General features: G+C 36.5%; 1 protein-coding gene and 1 pseudogene across 1 annotated transcript in view; both read right to left on the bottom strand.

Moving 5' to 3' along the window:
- The window catches only part of UPP2 (uridine phosphorylase 2), a 132,146-nt gene that overhangs the window by 36,075 nt on the left and 71,157 nt on the right, over positions 1-24,914 (bottom strand).
- Positions 22,085-22,609, bottom strand: LOC103218291 (protein tyrosine phosphatase type IVA 1 pseudogene; annotated as a pseudogene).

Genomic DNA, 24,914 nt, shown 5'->3' with positions numbered 1-24,914 from the left:
CAGTGAGTAAATGGAGATTGGAGTTCAGATCTAGATCTGTGCAGCCACAAAACCATGAAAACTCTTTCTACTTCGCTTCTGGTACATGTTGGAGTCCCTTAAAGAAGACAAGAATCCAAGGAGAATGGTGTCAACAAGAGAAGGGAATTTGATCTGGGTGTTGAAGGTAAAGTAGGATTGGGATGTAAGGAACATCTCTGCCACATTTTACCCTGCTAGTCATCAGGTTGTTGATTTAACTCATTTATAGGAAAAGAGGGCACAGTTAAACCACAGCAGCTGTGTGTTCTGTGAATGCGGATGAACAAGATGGCCCCATCAAAATGATGGCCCAGTCCTAAAGGTGATTTTAAAATCATCTCATTGCTAAATTTTAAATTGACCCTTAAAATGTGTCTCTCACACACTTTCGATTAACTCATCTCAGACTCAACACTTCCCTATGATTTTACCCAAATAGCAGGGCCCAACTCACCACCCTGTCTGGAGCAATTTCTGACTGCCCCTGAGCTGTCCCTGAAATGTGAGTTAAACCACATGAGGGCTGAAAAGCTCTGTTTCTGCTGCTCTCCTAGCCTGGCTTCTCACTGCCTGTGATTGGCCATTCTGGTGACTTCAAGCCTGGGAGATTAAAGCCCGTGTTTGTCTTTCAGCACCTGATGAAAGTGCCTGACCAGAACGTGAAGTACACTGGGAAATCAGCCTCCACAGCTGGAGGAAGTGAGTTTGACAAACCCCACACTGAAGGGAGAGGTGGTGATTTTCCTGGGAGCTCAAGGAAGGTTCAGTCCTAACCTCTAACACACACCACAGATTATTACTGCTGCTGCCCAAGAGGGCTCAGATGGGAAAATAATGCTAATACATTGTGGAGGTGGTGAATTCTGCACCCCGAAAGTCATGAAATTTCAAAGCTGACTGATTCTAACTTAGGTTCAGCTGAGTGAAAGAGAACAGCGTGTTTTATGGTACTCTCTTAACATTACTAAGTGCAATATATTGAGTTAACCATTAATTTTTTTCTAAAGAAGTAGAAAACCTTGGTTGTATAATAATGGTCACATTCACATTTCTGTAAATGCTTCACCTTAGGCATGTCATGACTTTTTAAAAATGTTATTCTTTTGAACACTTGTTTTTTTATTTAAAATAAATAAACAGAAAATACTATTGCTGTGATGATTGTTAGGTCTTTGTGACTACTTCATGTTAGTTACTATATTTTAAATTTTTAATTTTAAAATATTTTAAACATAAATGTACAGATATATTAGATGCCTGTGTAGTTACTACCCAAATTTAACAATTGTTAATATTTTGCCATATTTAACACATATTTTTTAAAAGAAAGATTTCATTAAAGCCTGTCCACATTCTTTACTTTAGATTACCTTTACTTTCTTCCCGAAGGTAATCACTGTCCTAAAGGTGGAGAGTTGGTAGGTGTGCTTTGGGGTACATTTTAAAACTCTTACTCCTAAGTATGTACTTATAACTACATGAGCAGGTTTAAGGTATATGTGTATATGTGTGTATGTATGTGGTATATGTACATATATGGTAGATATGTATATATAAGAAATATATGTATATATAATATATGGTGCATATATATTAATGTAACATATACTATACATACATTTTTAAAACTGGCTTTTTTATGTTGCTTCCAATTTTTTCCTGTAAACATCCTTATGGGTATCTTCTTGTGTATGCACCTAAGAGTTTCTCTAATGTGTGGTAATAATATGTTTGCATGTATTCAATTTTGCTAGATAGTATTACACTGCCCTATAAAATAGTTTTACCAAGTTACACTTGTGTCAACAGTGTATACTATACCCCATTTCCCCATATTCTTGCCAATAAATCTGATGTTGTTAGCCTTATAATTCCTTTGCTAATGTGGTGACTGTAAAATGGTATCTCTTTGCTTTATTTCATTTCCCTGATTACTAGTGAGATTAAATGCCTTTATATGTGTTTGGCAGTCTTTCAGCTTTCTTCTCCATTTTTTGCCCATTTTTTCTTTTGTGTATTTTATTTTTATCTTACTAATTTATAGGAGATTTTTATATATGATGAATACTGATCCTTTGTTGGTTATATATATTGTCCTTTACTTCCAAACTTTCCATGTCATTATGTTTTAGGAGTGTATCAGGTAAACAATACATCGATGGATTTTCAAAGAGTTGTCTTTTATCTCTGTTTTACAAATACTGTGATTCCTGATATAATTTTATTCATTTCTTATTTTGTTTCTAAATGTGTCTGTGTGTGTGCATGTATGCTTCTTTTTACCTCCTTCCTAACTTCTATAGAATGATTAAGTTCTCTGTGCTGGGCGCAATGGCTCACGCCTGTTATCCCAACACTCTGAGAGGCTGAGGCAGATGGATTACTTGACGTCAGGACTTTGAGAACAGCCTAGCCAACATGTTGAAACCCCATTTCTACTAAAAATACAAAAATTAGCCAGGTGTGGTGGCGTGTGCCTGTAGTCCCTACTACTGAGTAGGCTGAGGCATGAGAATCACTTGAACCTGGGAGGCGGAGGTTGCAGTGAGCCCAGATCACGCCACTGTACTTCAGCCTGGGTGACAAAGCGAGAAAAAAAATTGATTACATGATTCTTTGCAGACTCCATTTCCATATGTTATTTTGGAAGTTATATATTTTACTTCTATTCTTTCAATAGTTACCCTTACATTTTAACAAGCATACTTGACTTAATAAAATTCAAAGTTAATTAATACCTATACTCTTCTGCATAACACAGGCAACTTGGAACAATTTAACTCTAATTACTACTTCACATTTTTGGTATAAAGTAACTTAATCTGTCTTGTTTTCATCCCTCCTTCCCTTTTAATCTTATGGTTACCGCTTTGTTGACAGTTAATAATAATGTATATTATTCGTGCCTGCCAATGTCTTTGATCACGATTGATTCTCAGATCTCCTTCTTTCTGGGTTTCTTTCTTTCTAAAGCACATTATATAATAGTTCTTCAGCATGGGCTTTGAGCTGAAAACTATCTTTGTTTTATCCTCATTTTTGAGTGACTATTTAGCATGGTCTAGAATTCCAGATTGTCAGTGATTTTCCCTCAGCACTCATAGCATATTCATTCATTATCTTCTGGTACCCATTGTTATGATGAAAAGTTTGTTTTCATCTGCTTGTGTTTGAGTAGGTAATCTGTCTCTTCTTTATCCTGAAGTTTTATTAAAATGTGTTTAGGTGTGACTTTTTTAAAAAATGAATCATTCTCATGGGTCACTGTGCTTCCAAATTATGAAAAAGTCTGTCTGTTATCAATATTAGGAAATTCTCACTATTTCTTCCTTGAATATGTTATCTTCTTCTGGCACCCCTCTTAGATGTATGTTAAGCCATCTCAGTTTGTCCTCCTAATTTATTAACTTCCCTTTCATACATTCAGTTTGTCTCTGCAACAAAATGAGAAATTTTCTCAGATCTTTCTTCTTCACACATTCTCTGGATGTGTTTAAACAGCTCTTAACCTATCTGTGGTTAGTTGCAGTAATGTCCTCAATTATTTACTCCTCCCTGTATCTACACCCTGTTCCATATAACTATGCAATGCCTTCTCATCATAAACTGGGTAACATTGACTGCTCCTTGACCACAGACTCGATCATGCCATTATTTTGATCAAGAAAATGAGGCAGAACTGACAGTGTGCCACTTGTTCATGCCTTTGCACTTCCCCATTGTCACACTAACATGCCCAGGGTAGTCTGCTGGGGGAAGAGAAGCATGTGAAATGGAGCCCAGGCACCTCGTCACCCCAGTGAGGGCCAACCTAGATCATCCAAAGGTCAGCTGAGCCCCAGAAATGAGCCAGCCCACCAAGATCAGCAAGGTCATTTTGCCAGCCCTGCTGACCCCAGGCACGTGAGTAGGAAATGCTTGCTGTGTGCCTTTCAGGACCTAGGCAATAGCGTTGTTGTGGCAACAGGTAACAAATATACCATGCACTGAGATTTTTATTTTACTAAACTTTTTTTCATTTGTAGGTAAGCTAATCATTACGTTTTCAAATTTACCTATTTTTAAAAACCATATCCTATTTTTTCTACATATTTCTGTTTCATCTTTTGTCTATTTAATCATTTTAAACATAGATATTTTATAACTTCTTTCAGGTTGTTGATTTATCTGAAGTTCTTGGAGTGCTAATCTTCCTGTTATAACTGATTTCTGTCATTAGTGTTTCCTCATTTTGCCTATAATTTCAATTTTTTAGTTCATATCTATTTTACCATGGGAATCCAGTACACAGAAATTTTTGAAAGCATCCGCAGACAGCCGTTTTGTATTTGCTTCTGCTAGAGGCTACAAGTGTGTCCACAGTCTAGGACCAGTTTGACATTAATGTCTTATTTTAAAGATTTTGGTACCATGTAGGTAGCATAAAGTGTCATTCTAAAAACACAAGTGACACGTTACTTCAGTTTCTCAGTGGAGACTGTTTTTGTACCCACGTGCTGCAGAGACAAACTTTCTTTGCATTTCAAGACAGTCATTGGGATGTTAACCCTCTTTCACTGAAGGTACAGTTTCCCAGTCCTGGCTTAATGTAGAAGTTTCAGGTTCAACGGTCACCTCCTACAGACCAGGACCCTGTGTTTACATCCCGCAGAACCCCAGCACCGTGGCATAGGGGCCTATTCCAAGTTTGATCCTCTCTGGGCCTCAATGGCATCAGCTCATGAGCTTACACTCTTCATTTCTAAAACTTGGGGTTTATCTCTTTTATTCCTTAAAACTAGCCCATGCTAACCTTTACACAATACTCCTTTTATGTCTGTTAGGAAAGTTGTCCATGTGGGTCAGTGTGCCATGCTGCTGGCAGATGCATTGTTTAGCAAGCAAAAATAATATTGCAAAAAATTAGAAATGAAATGTTTTTAAAATTTATTTTTAATTACTATGGGTAAATAATAGGTGTATATACTTAGATACATTTGATGGGGTTTTTTTTTTTTAGTTTTTTTGCTTTTTTGGGCTTTTTTTTGAGATGGAGTCTCATTCTGTTGCCCAGGCTGGAGTGCAGTAGCACAATCTCGCCTCACTGCAAGCTCCTTCTCCTGGGTTCATGCCATTCTCCTGCCTCAGCCTCCCAAGTAGCTGGGACTATAGGTGCCCACCACCACGCCTGGCTAATTTTTTGATTTTTAGTAGAGAAAGCGTTTCACTGTGTTAGCCAGGATGGTCTCGATCCCCTGACCTCGTGATCTGCCTGCCTTGGCCTCCCAAAGTGCTGGGATTACAGGTATGAGCCACCGTGCCCAGCCTACATTTGATGTTTTAATACAGGCACACAATGTGTAATAATCACACCAGAGTAATTAAGATATCCACTACCTTAAGAATTTATCATTTATCTGTGTTAGGAACATTCCAATTCCACCCTTTTGTTATTTTAAAATATATAACAAATGATTGTTGACTATAGTCACTGGGTTATGCTATCAAATACTAGATCTTGGGGAAAATGGAGGCTAGGAGGCAGGACTCATTTGCAGCTCCCACTTGGATGGACAGAGCAGCTTGTGGAGACTCACATCATGAACTTTTGCTCCAAGAACTACTGCAGAAACAGCCAAGAGAGTCCACAGACCCTTTGAAGGAAGTGGGTTGCTGCTGCAGGCCCCTGGAGATAGCCAAAACACTGTGAGTGCCCAAAGTGTGAAACGGGATATTCCACTCCCAGCATACACCCTCACTGGGGAACCTGAAGGTCCAGATCCCAGATCACAGGAGAAGGATTTGACCTTACCTAGAGCTAAGATGAATTTAGAGAGTCAAGTGAAATACAGGGGTACGAGCAGCAGCGAGAAGAGCCCTGTGGACACTTTCATTCCCCAGGGAAGCCATTTCTGACTTTGTCTCACAGGGGTCCTTAGGGAGGACTGCCTGGGGAACTGGGAAACGACCAGAGAGAAGGAAACTTCCAGCTGAACTTTGTAACAGTTTCAACCGAATGCAAAGTTTCCTGGACAGAACTTGGGGTGGGGGGGGGGGGGTCGTTGAATCGGGAGTGCACAAAAATATTGCAATCCCAAACATATATGTACCTAATATTGGAGTGCCCAAATTTATAAAACAATTACTATTAGACTTAAGAAATAAGATAGATGGCAATATATTAATGGTGGAAGACTTTAATACTCCACTGACAGCAACAGACAGGTCATCAAGACAGAAAGTCAACAAAGAAGCAATGGATTTAAACTATACTTTAGAACAAATGGACTTAACAGATATTTACAGAACATTCTACCCAACAACTGCAGAATATACATTCTATTCCTCAACACATGGAGCATTCTTTAAGATAGATCATATGATAGGCCACAAAACAAGTCTCAATAAATTTAGGAAAACTGAATTTATATCAAGTACTCTTTCAGACCACAGTGTAATAAAATTGGATATCAACTCAAAAAGGAACCTTCAAAACCATGCAGACACCTGGAAATTAAATAACCTGCTCCTGAATGATCACTGGGTCAACAATGAAATCAAGATGGAAATTTAACAATTCTTTGAACTGAATGATAATAGTGACAACCTATCAAAACCTCTGGGATACAGCAAAGGTGGTGATAAGAAGAAAGTTCATAGCCTTAAATATATATCTACATCAAAACATCTGAAAGACCACAAATAGACAATCTAAGGTCACACCTCAAGGAACTACAGAAGTAAGAACAAACCAAACCCAAGCCCAGCAGAAGAAAAGAAATAGCAATGATCAGAGCAGAAGTGAATGAAAGTAAATGAAATTGAAACAAAAAAATACAAAAGATAAATTAAACAAAAAACTGGGTCTTTGAAAAGATAAATACAATTGACAGATCATTAGTGAGGTTAACCAAGAAAAGAAGAGAGAAGATCCAAACAAGATCAATTAGAAACAAAATTGGAGATATTACAACAAATACCACAGAAATACAAAAGATTATTCAAGGCTACTATGAACACCTTTATGTGTATAAACTAGAAAATCTAGAGGAGAAACTAGAAATATGCAATCCTCCCAGATTAAACCAGGAATAAATAGAAACTCTGAACAGAACAATAATAAGCAGTGAGATATAAATGGTAATTTAAAATGCCAAGAAAAATAAGTCCAGGATCAGATGGATTCACACCTGAATTCTATCAGACATTCAAAGAAGGATTCGTGCCAATCCTGTTGACACTATCCCACAAGATAGAGAAAAAGGGAATCCTCCCCAAATCATTCTATGAAGCCAGTATCACCCTAATACCAAAACCAGGAAAGGACATAACAAAGAAAACTACAGACTAATATCCCTGATGAACGTACATAGATGCAAAAATCCTCAACAAAATACTAGCTAACTGAATCTAACAGCATATTAAAAAGGTAATCTGCCATGATCAAGTGGATTTCATACCAGGGATGCCGGGATGTTTTAACGATGCAAGTCAATAAATGTGATATACCACATAAACAGAATTAAAAACAAAAATCATGTGATCATCTCAATAGATGCAGAAAAAACATTTGACAAAGTCCAGCATCCCTTTTTGATTAAAACCCTCAGCAAAATCAGCATGCAAGGGACATACCTCAGTGTAATAAAAGCCATCTATGACAAACTCACAGCCAACATCATACTGATGGGGGGAAAGCTGAAAGCATTCCCTTGGAGAACTGGAACAAGACAAGAATGCCCTCTCTCACCACTTCTCAACATAGTACTAGAAGTCCTAGCCAGAGCAATTAGACAAGACAAAGAAGTAAAGGGCATCCAAATCAGTAAACAGGAAGTCAAACTGTCACCATTTGCTGATGATATGATTGTATACCTAGAAAACGCTAAAGACTCCTCCAAAAAGCTTCCTAGAACTGATAAATGAATTCAGCAAAGTTTCAGGATACAAAATTAATATACGAAAATCAGTAGCTCTGCTATACACCAACAGCAACCAAGCTGAGAATCAAATCCAAAACTAATTCCCTGTTATAATAGTTGCAATAAAATAAAATAAAATAAAATAAAATACTTAGGAATATACATAACCAGGAAGGTGAAAGACCTCTACAAGGAAAACTGCAAAACACTGCTGAAAAAAATCATAGACAAAACAAACAAATGGAAGCATACCCCATGCTCATGAATGGGTAGAATCAATAACGTGAAAATAACCATACTGCCAAAAGCAATCTTCAAATTCATTGCAATTCCCATCAAAATACCACCATCATTCTTCACAGAACTAGAAAAAAAAGATTCTAAAATTCATATGTAACACAAAAAGAGTCTGCATAGCCAAAGCAAGACTAAGCAAAAAGAACAAATCTGGAGGCATCACGTAAACCAACTTCAAGCTATACTATAATCCCATAGTCACCAAAACAGCATGGTACTAGTATAAAAATAGGCACACAGACCAATGGAATAAAATAGAGAACCCAGAAATAAACCCAAATACTTACACCAAACTGATCTTCAACAAAGCAAACAAAAACATAAAGTGGGGAAAATATATCCTATTCAAAAAATTGTGCAAGGATAATTGGCAAACCACATCCAGGAGAATGAAACTGGATCCTCATCTCTCACCATATACAAAAATCAACTCGAGGTGTATCAAATACTTAAATCTGAAACCAGAAACTGTAAAAATTCTAGAAGATAACATCAGAAAAACCTTTGTCGACATTGACTTAGGCAAACACTTTATGACCAAGAACCCAAAAGCAAATACAGCAAAAACAAAGATAAGTAGATGGGACGTAATTAAATGAAAAAGCTTCTGCACAGCAAAAGAAACAATCAGCAGACAGCCTACAGAATGCGAAAAGATCTTTGCAAGTTATATATCCAACAAAGGACTAATTTCCTGAATCTATAAAGAACTCAAATCAGCAAGAAAAAAACAATCCCATCAAAAAGTGGGCTAAGGACATGAATAGACAATTCTGAAAAGAAAGTATACAAATGGCAAACAAACATATGAGAAGATGTTCAACATCACTAATTATCAGGGAAATAGAAATCAAAACCACAATACGATACCGGTTTACTCCTGCAAGAATGGCCATAATCAAAAAAATAAAAAAATAATAAATGTTGGCATGGATGTGGTGAAAAGGGAGCACTTTTACACCGCTAGCTGGAATGTAAACTAGTACAGCTACCATGGAAAACAGTGTGAAGATTCCTAAAACAACTAAAAGTAGAGCTACTATTTGATCCAGCAATCCCACTACTGGGTATCTACCCAGAGGAAAAGAAATCATTGTATGAAAAAGATACCTACACAGGCATGTTTATAGCAGCACAATTCTCAATTGCAAAAATATGGAACCAGCCCAAATGCCACTCAATCAAGCAGATAAAGAACTTGTGAGAGATATATATATATATATATACACACACACACACACACACACACATCACATATGTCTGTTTCTTCCTGTTTACATGTATATGTATGTGCATCTTGAAATACTACTCAGCCATAAAAAGGATGAAAAAATGGCATTCAGAGCACCCTACATGGAATTTGAGACAATTATTCTTTTTTTAAAAAAAACTATACTTCAAGTTCTGGGATACATGTACAGAACCTGCAGGTTTGTTTCATAGGTATACACATGCCATGGTGGTTTTCTGCCCCCGTCAACCCATCATCTACATTAGGTATTTCTCCTAATGCTACCCCTTCCCTAACCCCCCAACCCCCGACAGGTCCTGGTGTGTGATGTTCCCCTTCCTGTGTCCATGTGTTCTCATTGTTCAACTCCTACTTATGCGTGAGAACATGCGGTGTTTGGTTTTCTGTTCTTGTGTTAGTTTGCTGAGAATGATGATTTCCAACTTCATCCATGTCCCTGCAAAGGACATGAAATCATCTTTTTTTATGACTGCATAGTATTCCATGGTGTATATATGTCAATTTTCTTTATCCAGTCTATCACTGATGGACATTTAGGTTGGTTCCAAGTCTTTGCTATTGTGAACAGTGCCACAATAAATATACGTGTGCATGTGTCTTTATAGTAGAATGATTTATAATCCTTTGGGTATATACCCAGTAATGGGATTCCTGGGTGAAATGGTATTTCTGATTCTAGATCCTTGAGGAATTGCCACACTGTCTTCCACATTGGTTGAACTAATTTACACTCCCACCAACAGTGTAAAAGCATTCCTGTTTCTCTGCATCCTCTGCAGCATCTGTTGTTTGCTGACATTTTAATGATCGCCATTCTAACTAGCGTGAGATGGTATCTCATTGTGGTTTTGATTTGAATTTCTCTAATGACCAGTGATGATGAGCTTTGTTTCATATGTTCATTGGCTGCATAAATGTCTTCTTTTGAAAAGTGTGTGTTCATATCCTTCGCCACTTTTTGATGGGGTTGTTTTTATCTTGTAAATTTGTTTAAGTTCCTTGTAGATTCTAGATATTAGCCCTTTGTCAGATGCATAGATTGCAAAAATTTTCTTCCATTCTGTAGGTTGCCTGTTCACTCTAATGATAGTTTCTTTTGCTGTGCAGAAGCTCTTTAGTTTAATTAAATCCCATTTGTTAATTTTGGCTTTTGTTGCCATTGCTTTTGGTCTTTTAGTCATGAAGTCTTTGCTCATGCTTATGTCATGAATGGTATTGCTTAGGTTTTCTCCTAGAGCTTTTATGGTTTTAGGTCTTACGTTTAAGTCTTTAATCCATCTTAAGTTAATTTTTGTATAAGGTGTAAGGAAGGGGTCCAGCTTCAGTTTTCTGCATATGGTGGAGACCATTATTACAAGTGAAGGAACTCAGAAATGGAAAACCACACATTGTATGTTCTCATTCATAAGTGGAAGCTAAGCTATAAGGATGCAAAGGCCTAAGAATCATACAATGGACTTTAGGGACTTGGGGAAAGAGTGGGAGGGGGTGAGGGATAAAAGGTTACACATTGGGTACAGTGTACACTGCTCTGGAGATGGCTGCACCCAAATCTCACAAATCACCATTAAAGAACTTATTCATGTAATCAGACAGGGTGTAGTGGCTCATGCCTGTAATCCCAGCACTTTGGGAGGCCAAGGCAGGCAGATCATTTGAGGTCAGGAGTTCAAGACCAGCCTGGCCAACACGGTGAAACCCCATCTATACTACAAATACAAAAATTACCCGGACATGGTGATGGGTGCCTGTAGTCACAGCTACTCAGGAGGCTGAGGCAGGAGAATTGCTCAAACCTGGAAGGTGGAGGTTGTAGTGAGCCGAAATAGAGCCACTGCATTCCAACTTGGATGACAGAGTGAGACTCTGTCTCAAAAAAAAAAAATTATTCATGTAACCAAACACCATGTGTTCCCCAAAAACCTATTGAAATAAAAATAAATAAAAAATACTAGAGCTTACTGATTTTATCTAACTATATTTTTACACCCATTAATCATCTTTACTTTGTCCCCACTCCCCACTACCCCTTTTAGCCTCCGGTAACATCATTCTACTCTCCAACTCCATGAGTTCAATATTTTTAATTTTTAGCTCCCCAAAATAAGTGAGAACATGTGAAGTTTGTCTTTCTGTGTCTGGCTCCAGTTCCATCCACATTGTTGCAAATGACAGGATTTCATTCTTTTTATGGCTGAATAGTATTTTATTGTGTATATGACCACATTTCCTTTATCTATTCAACCACTAATCGACACTTAGATTGCTTCCAAATCTTGGCTATTATGAACGGTGCTGTAATAAACATGGGAGTGCAGCTATCTCTTTGGTATACTGATTTTCTTTCTTTTGGATATGTACTTCACAGTGAGATTGCTGCATCATATGGTAGATCTATTTTTAGTTTTTTGAGGAGCTATCATGCTATTCTCCATAATGACTGCTGATTTACATTCCCTTCAATAGAAAAAAATGTTTTAACTGACCTAGTCCTCAAGCAAAATAAGAACATAGTGCAATACAAAAAATATGGTCCAGGACACGAGCTTTTCTTTAAAGTGACCTTAATTTTTGTTAAGCATTAGAAATATTCTCTATCTTTGTTAAGCAGTAAAAATTGACATAAGCAGTGTTTGGACTTATGGTCCTGTTTTCCCAAAATCATGATTTCATACAATTCCTCTATATTCTGTGATTTAATTTATGAGACTGTATCCATTCTTTATTTTCCTGGCAACACTTGATTTTTATGTCTGTAACTCATTTGAGATGTAACAACACTGCAAATCAACATTTAGAAGAGTACACAGGCATGACACACTTCAGTTTTTAATGTTAGATTTTATTTGAAAATATTTTAAAATAAATGCCTTTAAATGAATACTTTTAAAATTCTAACAAATAACTGAGGTTTCTGGAAATCTTTCCTCTCCTCTCTCCAGAGCCTGTTGGGGTGAGAGAAGGTCAGGGGATCAGAGAGCAGAGATGTTCCACACTAATTCTAATCCTCCCCTACTTTGCCTTAATCCCTTCTTCATTCCCACACTAATGAGGGCACAGTCTGGTGGACAAAATAGAGAGGCTGGCTTTTTGGTAAGAGTCGTAATTTTGTTTCAAGGTAGAAAAAATATTTCTGATGTTTGGCCAGTTTTGATTTGAACTGGACTAGCTGGAAAAGATAACTATGGCTTCAATAAGTTAGAAGGGAGTAGCGCATCAAGGTTTATAAAAATAGACCAACAATATACCAAATGATGCATTGTTCCTGAGTATAATCAGTGTGTGGATAAATGGAAAGTAATTGTACTCAGAGAAAGGCCATTCTCCTGGCTGTGGAAGCAGGAAAAACAGTGCAACACAATTCTGTCACAGGATATAGATGCTATTTTATTTCAAAATGGTAGACTAACAAATTGCACCTAAAGAGACAGTGTGATATACAGAAAGGATAATTCTTTTAAAGCCAAATGGACCCATGTATCATTGGGCCAGCAAACTCGTAATCTTAGTGTTTTCTTCTTGTAAAGTGGAAAACAATAATGATTACTATGCAGGAGTATTGGGAGGATAAAAATGAGAAAATATATATTAAATACCTGGTATATAAGCACATAACGAAAGATACAATTACTGTTATTTTAATACCATTTATCTTAACATATACTTTTTAAATAAAAATTTATGGAATATATATTTAAGAAGCATGAAATGGTGTGTGGCTCATGGAACCCAAATCTCTTAATCAAATGAGAAGGCTCTGAAAGGGAAATTCCAGAGAGTCAAGGGGCTGAGACCAGGGATATTTTGTGTGGATCTAAGCAAGACTCTGCCCCCAGACAGTCAGACTTCAGACACAGATGATGATTACACTGAATGGCTTGGTTGTCTCTGTGGGAATAGTGCCTGACAGGAAACTGACTCCCATGATACACTTCACAGAATACAGTTAGCTTTACATTTGTTAACACTGATTATGCAAAAGAACAATGAATGAGGCAGCATGGAGCTTACACCTCTCTCAACTCTGACTCACTTGAACTCATTCAACATTACTCTGCCAGAAACGCACTCATTGTTGGAGAGCAGAAACTGTCAAGTTGGGGAGAAAATATTGGAAAAGGCTTTTTTTCAGCCATTTGAAAAAAATATATATGTAAGAGAAATGTGTGAGTGGGGAAAATAATTGAATGAAGTGGAATGGGTTTAGTATGATTTAATCACCTTTTAATTTTTCTAAATTTGCCTAATGATGACAGGTGCTACCTGTCTGTGATCTTGTTTTGTCATCACAAGCACCCTGTAACATAGATATTTCCATTTTACAACAATGTTAGTTCATTTGCTCCAAGTCCTCCAGGAGGTGAATAGCCCAAGTCTCCCCGATCCTAAATTCCACAACTCTTTCATTAACCCCTGGTCAGCCAACCCAAGAAGCATATCTAGGACCAAATTCTTATATTTTGAATATCTTACAGGGACATATAAAGTAGGCTTTTTTTTCTTTTTTAAAAAAAATTTTTTAATTTTTGTGAGTATATAGTATGTATATATATTTTGGGGTATGTGTTAGTCTGTTCTCATGGTGCTATGAAAATATACCTGAGACTGGGTAATTTATAAAGAAAAGATATTTAATTGACTCACAGTTCTGCATGACTGGGGAGGCCTCAGGAAACTTACAATCATGGCAGAAGGCACCTCTTCACATTGTGTCAGGAGAGAGAATGAATGCCGAGCAAAGGGGGGAGCCTCTTATAAAACCATCCGATCTCATGAGAACTCACTCACTGTCATGAAAACAGTATAGGGGAAACTGCCCCCATGATTCAGTTATCACCACCTGGTCCCACTTTTGACATGTGGGGATTATTACAATTTGAGGTGAGGTTTGAGTGGAGATGCAGAGCCACACCATACTATGAGATACTTTGGTACAGGCATGCAATGTGGAATAATCACATCAGGGTAAATGGGGTATCCATCCCCTCAAGCATTTCTCTTTTGTGTCACAATCCAATTCTACTCTTTTCATTAATTTAAAATGTGCAGTCATTATTGATTATAGTCACCCTGTTGTGCTATCAAATGCTAGGTCTTCTTTATTCTTTCTAACTACTTTTTGTACCCATTAAATATCCCCACATCCCTGCTCCCATCCCCCCACTACTCTTCCCAGCCTCTGGTAACCATCTTCTACTCTCTATCTCCACGAATACAATTGTTTTCATTTGCATCTCCCACAAATAAGTGAAGTGTGATGTTTGTCTTTCTGTGCCTGGCTTATTTCACTTAACATAATGACTGCCAGTTCCATCCATGTTGTTGCAAACGACAAGATCTTATTCTTTTTATGGCTAAATAGTACTCCATTGTGTCTGTGTATCACATTCATTCATCCATTCATCTGTTGATGGACAAGTAGGTTGCTTCCAAATCTTGGCTGTAGTGAACAGAGCTGCAACAAACATAGGAGTACAGATCTCTGTTCAATATACTAATTTCTTTTCTTTTGAGAATATACCCAGCAGTGGGATTGCTGGATCATATGGTAACTCTATTTTACAGTTTTCTGGGGAAACACCAAAATACTACAAGTGGTTGTACTGATTTACATTCTCACCAACAGTGTACAAGGGTTTGTTTTTCTCCATATCCTCCCTAGCATTTGTTATTCCCTGTCATTTAAATAAAAGCCATTTTTATCAGGGTGAGATGATATCTCATTGTAGTTTTGATTTACATTTCTCTGATGATCCATGATGTTGAGCATCTTTTTGTATGCCTGTTTGCTATTTGTCTCTCTTCTTTTGAGAAATGTCTATTTAGATCTTTTGCCCATGTTTTCATTGGATTACTAGATTTCTTCCTATAGGGTTGTTTTGAGCTCTTTATCCATTCTGATTATTAATCCCTTGTCAGATAGGTACTTTGCAAATATTTTCTCCCTCCCATTCTGTGGGTTGTCTCATGCACTTTGTTGATTGTTTCCTTTGTCGTGCAGAAGTTTTAACTGGATGTGATCCCATTTGTCCACTTTTGCTTTGGTTGCCTGTGCTTGTGGTGTATTACTCAAGAAATTTTTGGCCAATCCAATGCTTCCCAATGTTTTCTTGTAGCAGTTTTATACTTTGAGGTCTTTGATTTAAGTCTTTAATCCATTTTGATTTGATTTTTGTATATGGTGAGACATAAGGGTCTAGTTTTATTCTTCCGCATATGGATATCCTGTTTTCCCAGCACCCTATATTAAAGAGACTGTCTTTTCATCAATGTATGTTCTTGGCACCTTTGTCAAAAATGAGTTCACTGTAAGTGTATGGATTTGTTTCTGCGTTCTTTATTCTGTTCCATTGGTCTATGTTGTCTGTTTCTATGGCAGTACCATGCTGTTTGGGTTATGATAGCTCTGTAGTGTAATTTGAAGTCAGGTAATATGATTCCTTCAGTTTTGTTCTTTCTGTTCAGGATAGCCTTGACTGTTTTGAGTCTTTTGTGATTTCATATAAGTTCTAGGAATTTTTTTCTATTTCTGTGAAGAATGTCATTGGTATTTTGATAGGAATTGCTTTAGATAGTATGAACATTTAACAATACTGATTCTTCCAATCTATGAAATGGAATATTTTTCCATTTTTTAGTGTCCTCTTAAATTTCTTTCATCAATGTTTAGTTTTCATTATAGAGATCTTTTACTTTCCTAGGTATTTAATTTTATGTGTGGCTGATGAAATTAGATTACTTTTTTGTTTCTTTTTCACACTGTTCACTGTTGGCATACAGAAGTGCTACTGATTTTTGTATGTTGATTTTGTATCCTGCAACTTCACTGAATTTGTTAATCAGTTCTAATAGTTTCCTTAAGGAATTTTTAGGTTTTTCCAAATATAAGATCATATCATCTGCAAACAAGAATAATTTTACTTCTTTCTTTACAATTTGGATGCCCTTTATATCTTTCTCTTCTCTGATCACTATAGCTAGGACTTCTAGTACTGTGTTGAATAACAGTGGTGAAAGCAGGCATCTTTGATGAGTTTCAGATCTTAGAGGAAAGACTTTCAGTTTTTCCACATTCAGGATTATAGTAGCTGTGAGTCTTTCACATATGGCTTTTATTGTGTTGAGGTATGTTTCTCTTATACCCAGTTTATTGAGAGTTGTTAATCATGAAGCAATATTGAATTCTATTAAATATGTTTTCAGCATCAATTGACATAATCATATGATTCTCATCCTTCATTCTGTTGATATGATGTACCACATTGACTGATTTGCGTATGTTAAACCATCCTTGTATCCCTATGGTAAATCCCACTTGGTCATGATGAACAATCTTTTAAATGTATTGTTGAATTTGGTTTTCTAATATTTTGTTGAAGATTTTTACATCAATAGTCATCAGAAATATTGGTCTATAGTTTTCCTTTTCAGATGTGTCTTTGTCTGGTTCTGGTATAAGGGTAATACTGGCCTCATAGAATAAGTTTGGAAGTATCTACTCTTATTTTTTAGAATAGTTTGAATAAAGTTGGTATTAGTTCTTCTTTAAATGTTTGGTGTAACTCAGCAGTGAAGTCATCAGGTCCGGGGCTTTTCTTTATAGGGATAATTTTTGTTACAGCTTCGATCTTGTTAGTTGTCATTGGTCTGTTCAGGTTTTGGATTTCTTCATAGTTCAATCTTGTTAGGTTGTATATGTCTAGGAATTTATTTCTTCCAGATTTTCCAATTTATTGACATATAGTTGCTCATAATAGCCACTAGTGATCCTTTGAATTCCAGTGAAATTGGTTGTAATGTCTCCTTTTTCATATCTGATTTTATGTATTTATGTCTGTTTTTCTTAGATAGCCTTGCTAAAGGTTTCTCAATTTATCTTTTCAAAAAATCTTTTCATTTTGTTGATCTTTTTATTATTTTCTTCATTTCATTTTTATTTATTTCTGCTCTGATATTTATTATTTCTTTTCTTCCAATAATTTTAGGTTTAGTTTGTTTTTGCTTTTCTAATATTTTTAAGATGTATCATTAGGTTGTTTATTTGAAGATTTTCTTCTTTTTTGATGTAAGTGCTTATAGCTATAAATTCTCCTCTTCATACTGCTTTCACTGTATCCCATAGGTTTTGGTATGTTGTATTTCTATGATCATTTGTTTCAAGAAATTTTTCAATTTCCTTCCTAATTTCTTCATTGACCCAATGGTCATTCGGGAGCATATTGTTTAAATTTTATCTATTTGTGCAGTTGCCAAAATTCCACTTGATATTTATTTCTACTTTTATTCCATGGTGGTCAGAAAAGATGCTTGGTATTATTTCAGTTTTTTTTTTTTTAATGTTTTAAGACTTGTTTTGCGACCCAACATATGGTCTATCCTTATTCATATGCTGAAGAGAAAAATGTGTATTCTGCAGCCATTGGCTAAAATGTTCTCTTAAAATATTCACATTTTTATTACATCAAAAATGTTCTCTTAGAACATTTACATTTATATTGTTCCCTAATGTAAATATCTCTTAGGTCCATTTGTTCTACAGTATAGATTAAATCCAATGTTTCTTTGTTAATTTTCTATCTGAAAGATCTGTCCAATGCTGAAAGTGGGATGTTGAAGTCTTCAGCTATTGCTGTATGGGGGTCTATCTTTCTCCTTAGCTCAAATAATATTTGTTTTGTGTCTGGGTACTTCAATGTTGGGTACATATATATTTATAATTGTTATTTCCTCTTGCTAAACTGACCCCTTTATCATTATATAATGACTTTCCTTGTCTCTTCTTACAGTCTTTGTCTTAAAGTCTATTTTGTCTCGTATAAGTATAGCTACTCCTGCTCTGTTTTTGGTTTCTATTTGCATAGAATGTCTTTTTCCAGCCCTTTATTTGCAGGCTATGTGTGTGTGTTTATAGGTGAAGTGCCTTTCTTGTAGGCAACAGATACATGGGTCTTTTTTTTAAAAAAAATTCTTGCAGTCACCCTATGTCTTTTCATTAGAGAGTCTGATCCTTTTACAATCAATGCTATTATTGATAAATAAGGACTTACTTCTGCCCCTTTGTTATTTGTTTTCCGTGTGTGTGTGTGTGTGTGTGTGTGTGTGTGTGTGTGTGTGTGTATGTGAAGGTCTTCTCTTCCTTCTTTCCTTCCTTCCTTCTCTTCCTTCTTTCCTTCCTTCCTGACTTTCTTTGACTAAAGGTGGTTTTCTCTGGTGTATGATTTAATTTCTTGCTTTTTATTTTTTGTATATCTATACTATGTTTTTAAATTTGAAGTTATGAAGCCTGTAAATACTGTCGTATAACCCATTGTTTTAAAGTGATGTCAGCTTAACACTGCATAAGCAAACAAATAAACAAGCAACAAAAAAACTAATAAAAACTCTACACTTTAACTTTATCCCCCAGCTTTTTAACTTTTTATTTTCTTCTCTTTATGTCTTATTGAAATGTCTATGTATTGAAAAGGTGTTATAGTAATTATTTTTCACTGGTTCACCATTTAGTCTTTCTACTTAAGAGAGTAAACACATCACAATTATAGTTTTATAATATTCTGTGCTTTTCAGTGTGCTTGCTATTACCAGTGAGTTTTCTATCTTCAGATGATGTCTTTTCTGTTTGGTTTTTGTTTGTTTTCAGACAAGGTCTCACTCTGTCACCTTGGCTGGAATGCAGTGGCACAATCTTGGCTCACTGAAACCTCTGCATCCCAGCTCAAATGATTTTCCCTCCTCAGCCTCCCAAGTAGCTGAGACTGCAAGTGCATGCCACCACATCCAGCTAATTTTTAAATAAAAATTTGGAGAGACAAGGTCTCACTACATTGCCCAAGCTGGTCTCAAGCATCTAAGTTTAAGCTACCCTCCCTCATTGGTCTCCCAAAATGCTGGAATTACAGACATGAGCCACTACACCTGGCCCTCAAAGGATTTCTTCTTGCTTGTTAGTATCTTTCTTTCCAGGTTGCAGAACTCCCTTTAGCATTTCCTGTAGGAAAGATCTGGTGTAGATAAAATCCCTCAGCTTTCGTTTGTCTAGGAAAGTCTTTATTTCTCTTTCATGCTTGAAGGATATTTTCATTGAATGTATTCTAGGGTAAAAGTTTGTTTCCTTCAGTACTTTAAATATGTCATGCCACTCTCTGCTGGCATATAAGGTTTCTACTGAAAAGTCTGCTGCCGGACGTATTGGGGCTCCTTTGTATGTTGTTTCTTTTCTTTTGCTGTTTTTAGGATCCTTTCTTTATCCTTAATCTTCGGGAGTTTGATTATTAAATGCTTGGAGGTAGTCTTCCTTGAGTTAAATCTGCTTGGTGTTCTATCACCTTTTTGTATTTGAATGCTGATATCTTTCTCTACATTTTGGAAGTTCTTTGATATTATCCCTTTGAATAAACTTTCTACTCCTATCTTTTTCTCTGCCTTCGCTTTAAGATCAATATTGTTAGATTTGCCCTTTTGAGGCTGTTTTCTAGATCTTGTAGGGATGCTTCATTTTTGTTTATTCTTTTTCCTTTTGTCTCTTTTGACTATATATTTTCAAATAGGCTGTCTTCAAGCTCACTAACTCTTTCTTCTGCTTGATTATGCTCTTAAGGAACTCTGATGCATTGTTTTAGCATGTCAATTGCACTTTTCAGCTCCAGAATTTCAGCTCAATTCTCTTTAATTAGTTGAATCTCTTTGTTAAATTTATCTGATGGAATTCTGATTCCTTCTCTTTGTTACCTTGAATTTCTTTGAGCTTCCTCAAAACAGCTATTTTGAATTCTCTGTCTGAAAGATCACATATCTGTTTTTCCAGGATTGGTCCGTGGTACCTTATTCAGTTTGGTGAAGTCAAGTTTTCCTGGATGGTCTTGATAGTTGGGGGTGTTCATCGGTGTCTGGGCATTGAAAATTTAGTTACTCATTGTAGTGTACATAGTCTAATCATTTTATTTAAAAATAAAAGACACCTCCACACATTGACAACTACTGAAATTTTAGGTAAATAAGTAAGTTTCAGAAATTATTCTGGGGCACAGTATTTGTAAACAAGTAAAAAATGGGCTTGGTAAAAACTTAGAATCTGGCAATCTGAACATATTGATTTGTAAATCTTCTCTGCCCATAATGAGTCACGTTCATCTTCTCAAAGTTTTGGTTTTTCAATCCCTGATGCAGGTAGGATTCCATATTCCTTTACAACTTTTGTTTCTCCCTCTCCCCACAAAGGCAGTGAAGAGGAATTCCCTATATCCTTCACCTCATTTGTCTTTCTTTGTCTTTACTCCTGATAGGGAAGGAGTTCGGTTTGTTTTCTTTTTCTCTTTTTGTTTTCTTTGTTTTTTGATGATAAATGCATTTCACTATTTATTTAGATGTTTAAGCTCTCACATTAAGTTTTTACAAGCTGATGAACACTGACAAATTATTTCTCCCACAGAACTAAAGCCACACATCCCCAGACAGTATAAATATATGGTTGAACTAACCTTAATATACATCACCATTTTATCAATTACATAATAAAATTATCAAGTATCCAAATATTAAGTTACACAACTCGAAAGGCATATAAAATATTAGATGTCTGCTCAGTTCATTAGCAGAAACCCACTTCTTTTTTTGCAAGAAAAGTTAGGAAGAGAAGGAAATAAAAAATCACTGTCAAACAAAAATAAGTTGGTAAACAACTTCTGATAAATATGGAAAAAATTACAAGAATTTCAGAAATTTTATGATTAAGAATTGTTTTAGCTACAGTAACAAATCATCTCTACCTTTAAAAAATATTTTACTAAATTAAAGGGCATATCCCACATGCTCTGCACAAGACCAAGGCAACATTTTGCTAAAAATAATGAATAACCCCCTCCCATTCTTTTCTCAGGCCCTCCCTGTGAAGTTGCACCTCATATTGCAAACATTAAATTAACTGTAAGGCCTTTCTGTCTGAAGACATTAAAGACATGTGCTTCTATACAATGTAGATTTTTTAAATGGAGGTTTTTCATAACAGCACAAAGTAAGATTTATTGAAACACATTAAGTAATCACTGTAAGACTTGTTAAAAAAAAAAAAAAGAATCAATGGTTAAGCAAACCTGATACATGCGAGTATGAAAGAGAGCAGGCAAGTCACCATGTAGGCCCTACTTTCAATGTTTGAAATGATTGAAGGAATAAACTACATAAGGTCTAGAGTGTTCATAGTTCCTAGGATTTTAGTTCTGTATGGTACTAAAAATATACAAATATTGTGCCAGGTGGCACCTAATCCTCCTAATTTTCTTATATATTGATAAGATTCTGGCGTGGGAATAGATTTAAACAACACATAACTCAATACTGCATGATTTCAGGAAAGGTCAATTGGTACAAATGACAAGCATATTTTAAATGCTAACAGCAAGAATCTTTTGACAAGTGTCCAAATAGGTTGACTGTAACCCAAACACAGAGGTTGCCAAATCTATCTAGCTTGTGGCCTGGTAAAACTGCCTTTCAATACTCCTATGGAAGCTTCATTAGACTTGATCACTAAGCCAACATGTTGGCTAATATGTCTAACAAATCAGGTCCTATCTCAAGTTCCACTTCCAAGGCAGTAGCATCAGGGACCCCAGTTTTATTGACTGCAACAGTTGTATCTATGACCACTGGAGTCTTTGAAGCGAAGCCACATCTTTAGGACAATACTTCTCCAAATACAAAAGTTACTTGCTGTTAAAAGCTCGACACTGCTTTTGTCTTATGAATTGTACTGCATCTTCGTCTTTCATTTTGCCTTCAATTAATGCTAGGGCAACAAGTACTGGAGCTCTCCCAAGGTCTGCAATGCAATGAACAGCAGTACCACAACCAGGTTCTTTATGAAACTTAAATTTTACAAGACTTAACCAGTCATCAACAATCTGGTTGGATGGTGGTGCACCATCATCAAAAGGCCAATCGAGAACATGGATACCTTCTTTCTCCAGAAGAGCAGTGTCATAAGTTGCTTCACATACTCTTATCTATTGTGAAAACTCCATACTTCTTAAGTTCCTCTATAAATTTGTTTGAGGTCACATTGGTTGGATTGTGTGTAGTAAGAAATCCTCTTGTTCTTGTATGTGACTTCCACAGGAACTGGGTGGTTCATTCTAGCCATGTTAATTTAGTTAAAGGACACTCAATAGGGTTATGAAAGAATTTTAAAAGTCGAATATAGAAATGATGCAAAGAAACTGAAGTCTACTTCAATATACTCCACTTGAAATTCTCTGTGCTTTGAGTATGAAGTTGTAAGTAATGATAAATGAAACTAACCTCCTAACAAGAAGCAGCAATTCTTCAATCCAGTAATACCGAGGCAACAGAAAGGAAATGCACTGAGGTTTACCCCATCCAGGTCAGAACTCTTGTAAAATGCCCTGTGGGTTTCAATACAACACTTCTGTGTCCAGGATAACCACTCTTTTGGGTGCCTCTTGGTGGAGTAGTAATGAATTTCTACAGTTTCCTTGTTTGCATAGAGGTCGTGCTGTGCCTGGCAGTAATCTCCACTGCCCTTCAGAAACTCCATAAATGTGTGACCAAGAACACCACAGAACTGAGGAATGTGTTTATGCATTGAAAATGGTGGCCTACTGCATCAATCTCACTGGGAGCTGCAGACCAGAGCTGTTCCTATTCAGAAGTATCGCACTACCTGACTTCAAACTATATGACAAGGATACAGTAACCAAAACAGCATGGTACTGGTACCAAAACAAATATATAGACCAATGGAACAGAAAAGAGGCCTCAGAAGTAACACCACACATCTACAATCATCTGATCTTTGACAAACCTGACACAAAAAAGCAATGGGGAAAAGATTCCCTATTTAATAAATGGTGTTGAGGAAAAACTGGCTAGCCATATGCAGAAAACTGAAACTGGACCCCTTCGTTACACCTTATACAAAAATCAACTCAAGATGTATCAAAGACTTAAACGTAAGACCTAGGACCATAAAAAATCCTAGAAGAAAACTTGGGCAATACCATTCAGGATGTAGGCATGGGCAAAGACTCCATGACTAAAACACCAAAATCAATGGCAACAAAAGCCAAAATTGACAAATGGGATCTAATTAAACTAAAGAGCTTCTGCACAGCAAAAGAAACTATCATCAGAGTAAACAGGCAACCTACAGAATGGGAGAAAATTTTTGCAATCTATCCATCTGACAAAGGGTTAATATCCACAATCTGCAAATAACTTAAATAAATTTACAAGAAAAAACAACCCCATCAAAAAGTGGGCAAAGGATCTGAATAGACACTTCTCAAAAGAATAATTTATGTGACTAACAAACATATGAAAAAAATGCTCATCATCACTGGTCATTAGAGAAATTCAAATCAAAACCACAGTGAGATACCATCTCACACCAGTTAGAATGGTGATCATTAAAAAGTCAGCAAACAACAAATGCTGGATATGGAGAAATAGGAACACTTTTACACTGTTGGTGGGAGTGTAAATTAGTTCAACCATGGTGGAAGACAGTGTGGCGATTCCTCAAGGATCTAGAACTAGAAATACCATTTGACCCAGCAACCCCATTACTGGGTATATACTGAAAGGATGACAAATCATTCTACTATAAAGACACATGCACACGTATGTTTATTGTGGCACTGTTCACAATAGCAAAGATTTGGAACCAACCCAAATGTCCATCAATGATAGACTGGATAAAGAAAATTGGCATATATACACCATGGAATACTATGCAGCCATAAAAAGGATGAGTTTATGTCCTTTGCAGGGACATAGATGAAACTGGAAACCATCATTCTCAGCAGACTATCACAAGAACAGAAAACCAAAAAAAAATTAAACAAAAAAAACCCACATGTTCTCACTCATAAGTGGCAGTTGAACAATGGAAACACATGGACATAGGGAGGTGAACATCACACACCAAGACCTGTCGGGGGGTGGGCGTGCTAAGGGAGGGATAACATTAGGAGAAATACCTAACGTAGGTGATGGGCTGATGGGTGCAGCAAACCACCATAGCACATGTATACCTGTGTAACAAAACTGCACATTCTGCACATGTACCCCAGAACTTAAAGTGTAATAAAAGAAAAAAAGAAAGTGGTGGACTAATCCTACAGCTGGTCCCCAGGCAGTGGTGGCAGGGGCTGCAGGGCAGGAGGCAGAGATGGTCATCACCAGATGGCAGTGGCCATGTTGCAAGCAGCCAGGGGGTACACCAGACTCTACCATGCAGTGAGTGGCTCCTGGTTTGTCTTCAGACATCAAAGCTATACTACAAGGTATAATCTTGATTCTTTTACTTATTCAAAAATATTTGAGTACCTACTTTCTGTCAGGCACTGCTCTGTGTAATAAGAATATAGCAATGAATCAAATAGAATTCCTGCTGTCATGTAGTCTATATTGTAAAGAGGGAGACA

The sequence above is a fragment of the Chlorocebus sabaeus genome, chromosome 10 (genome assembly GCF_047675955.1).
Source record: "Chlorocebus sabaeus isolate Y175 chromosome 10, mChlSab1.0.hap1, whole genome shotgun sequence".
Taxonomy (NCBI): Eukaryota; Metazoa; Chordata; class Mammalia; order Primates; family Cercopithecidae; genus Chlorocebus; species Chlorocebus sabaeus.
The sequence above is the reverse complement of the archived record's forward strand: the minus strand, read 5'-3'. Positions and strand labels throughout refer to the sequence as shown.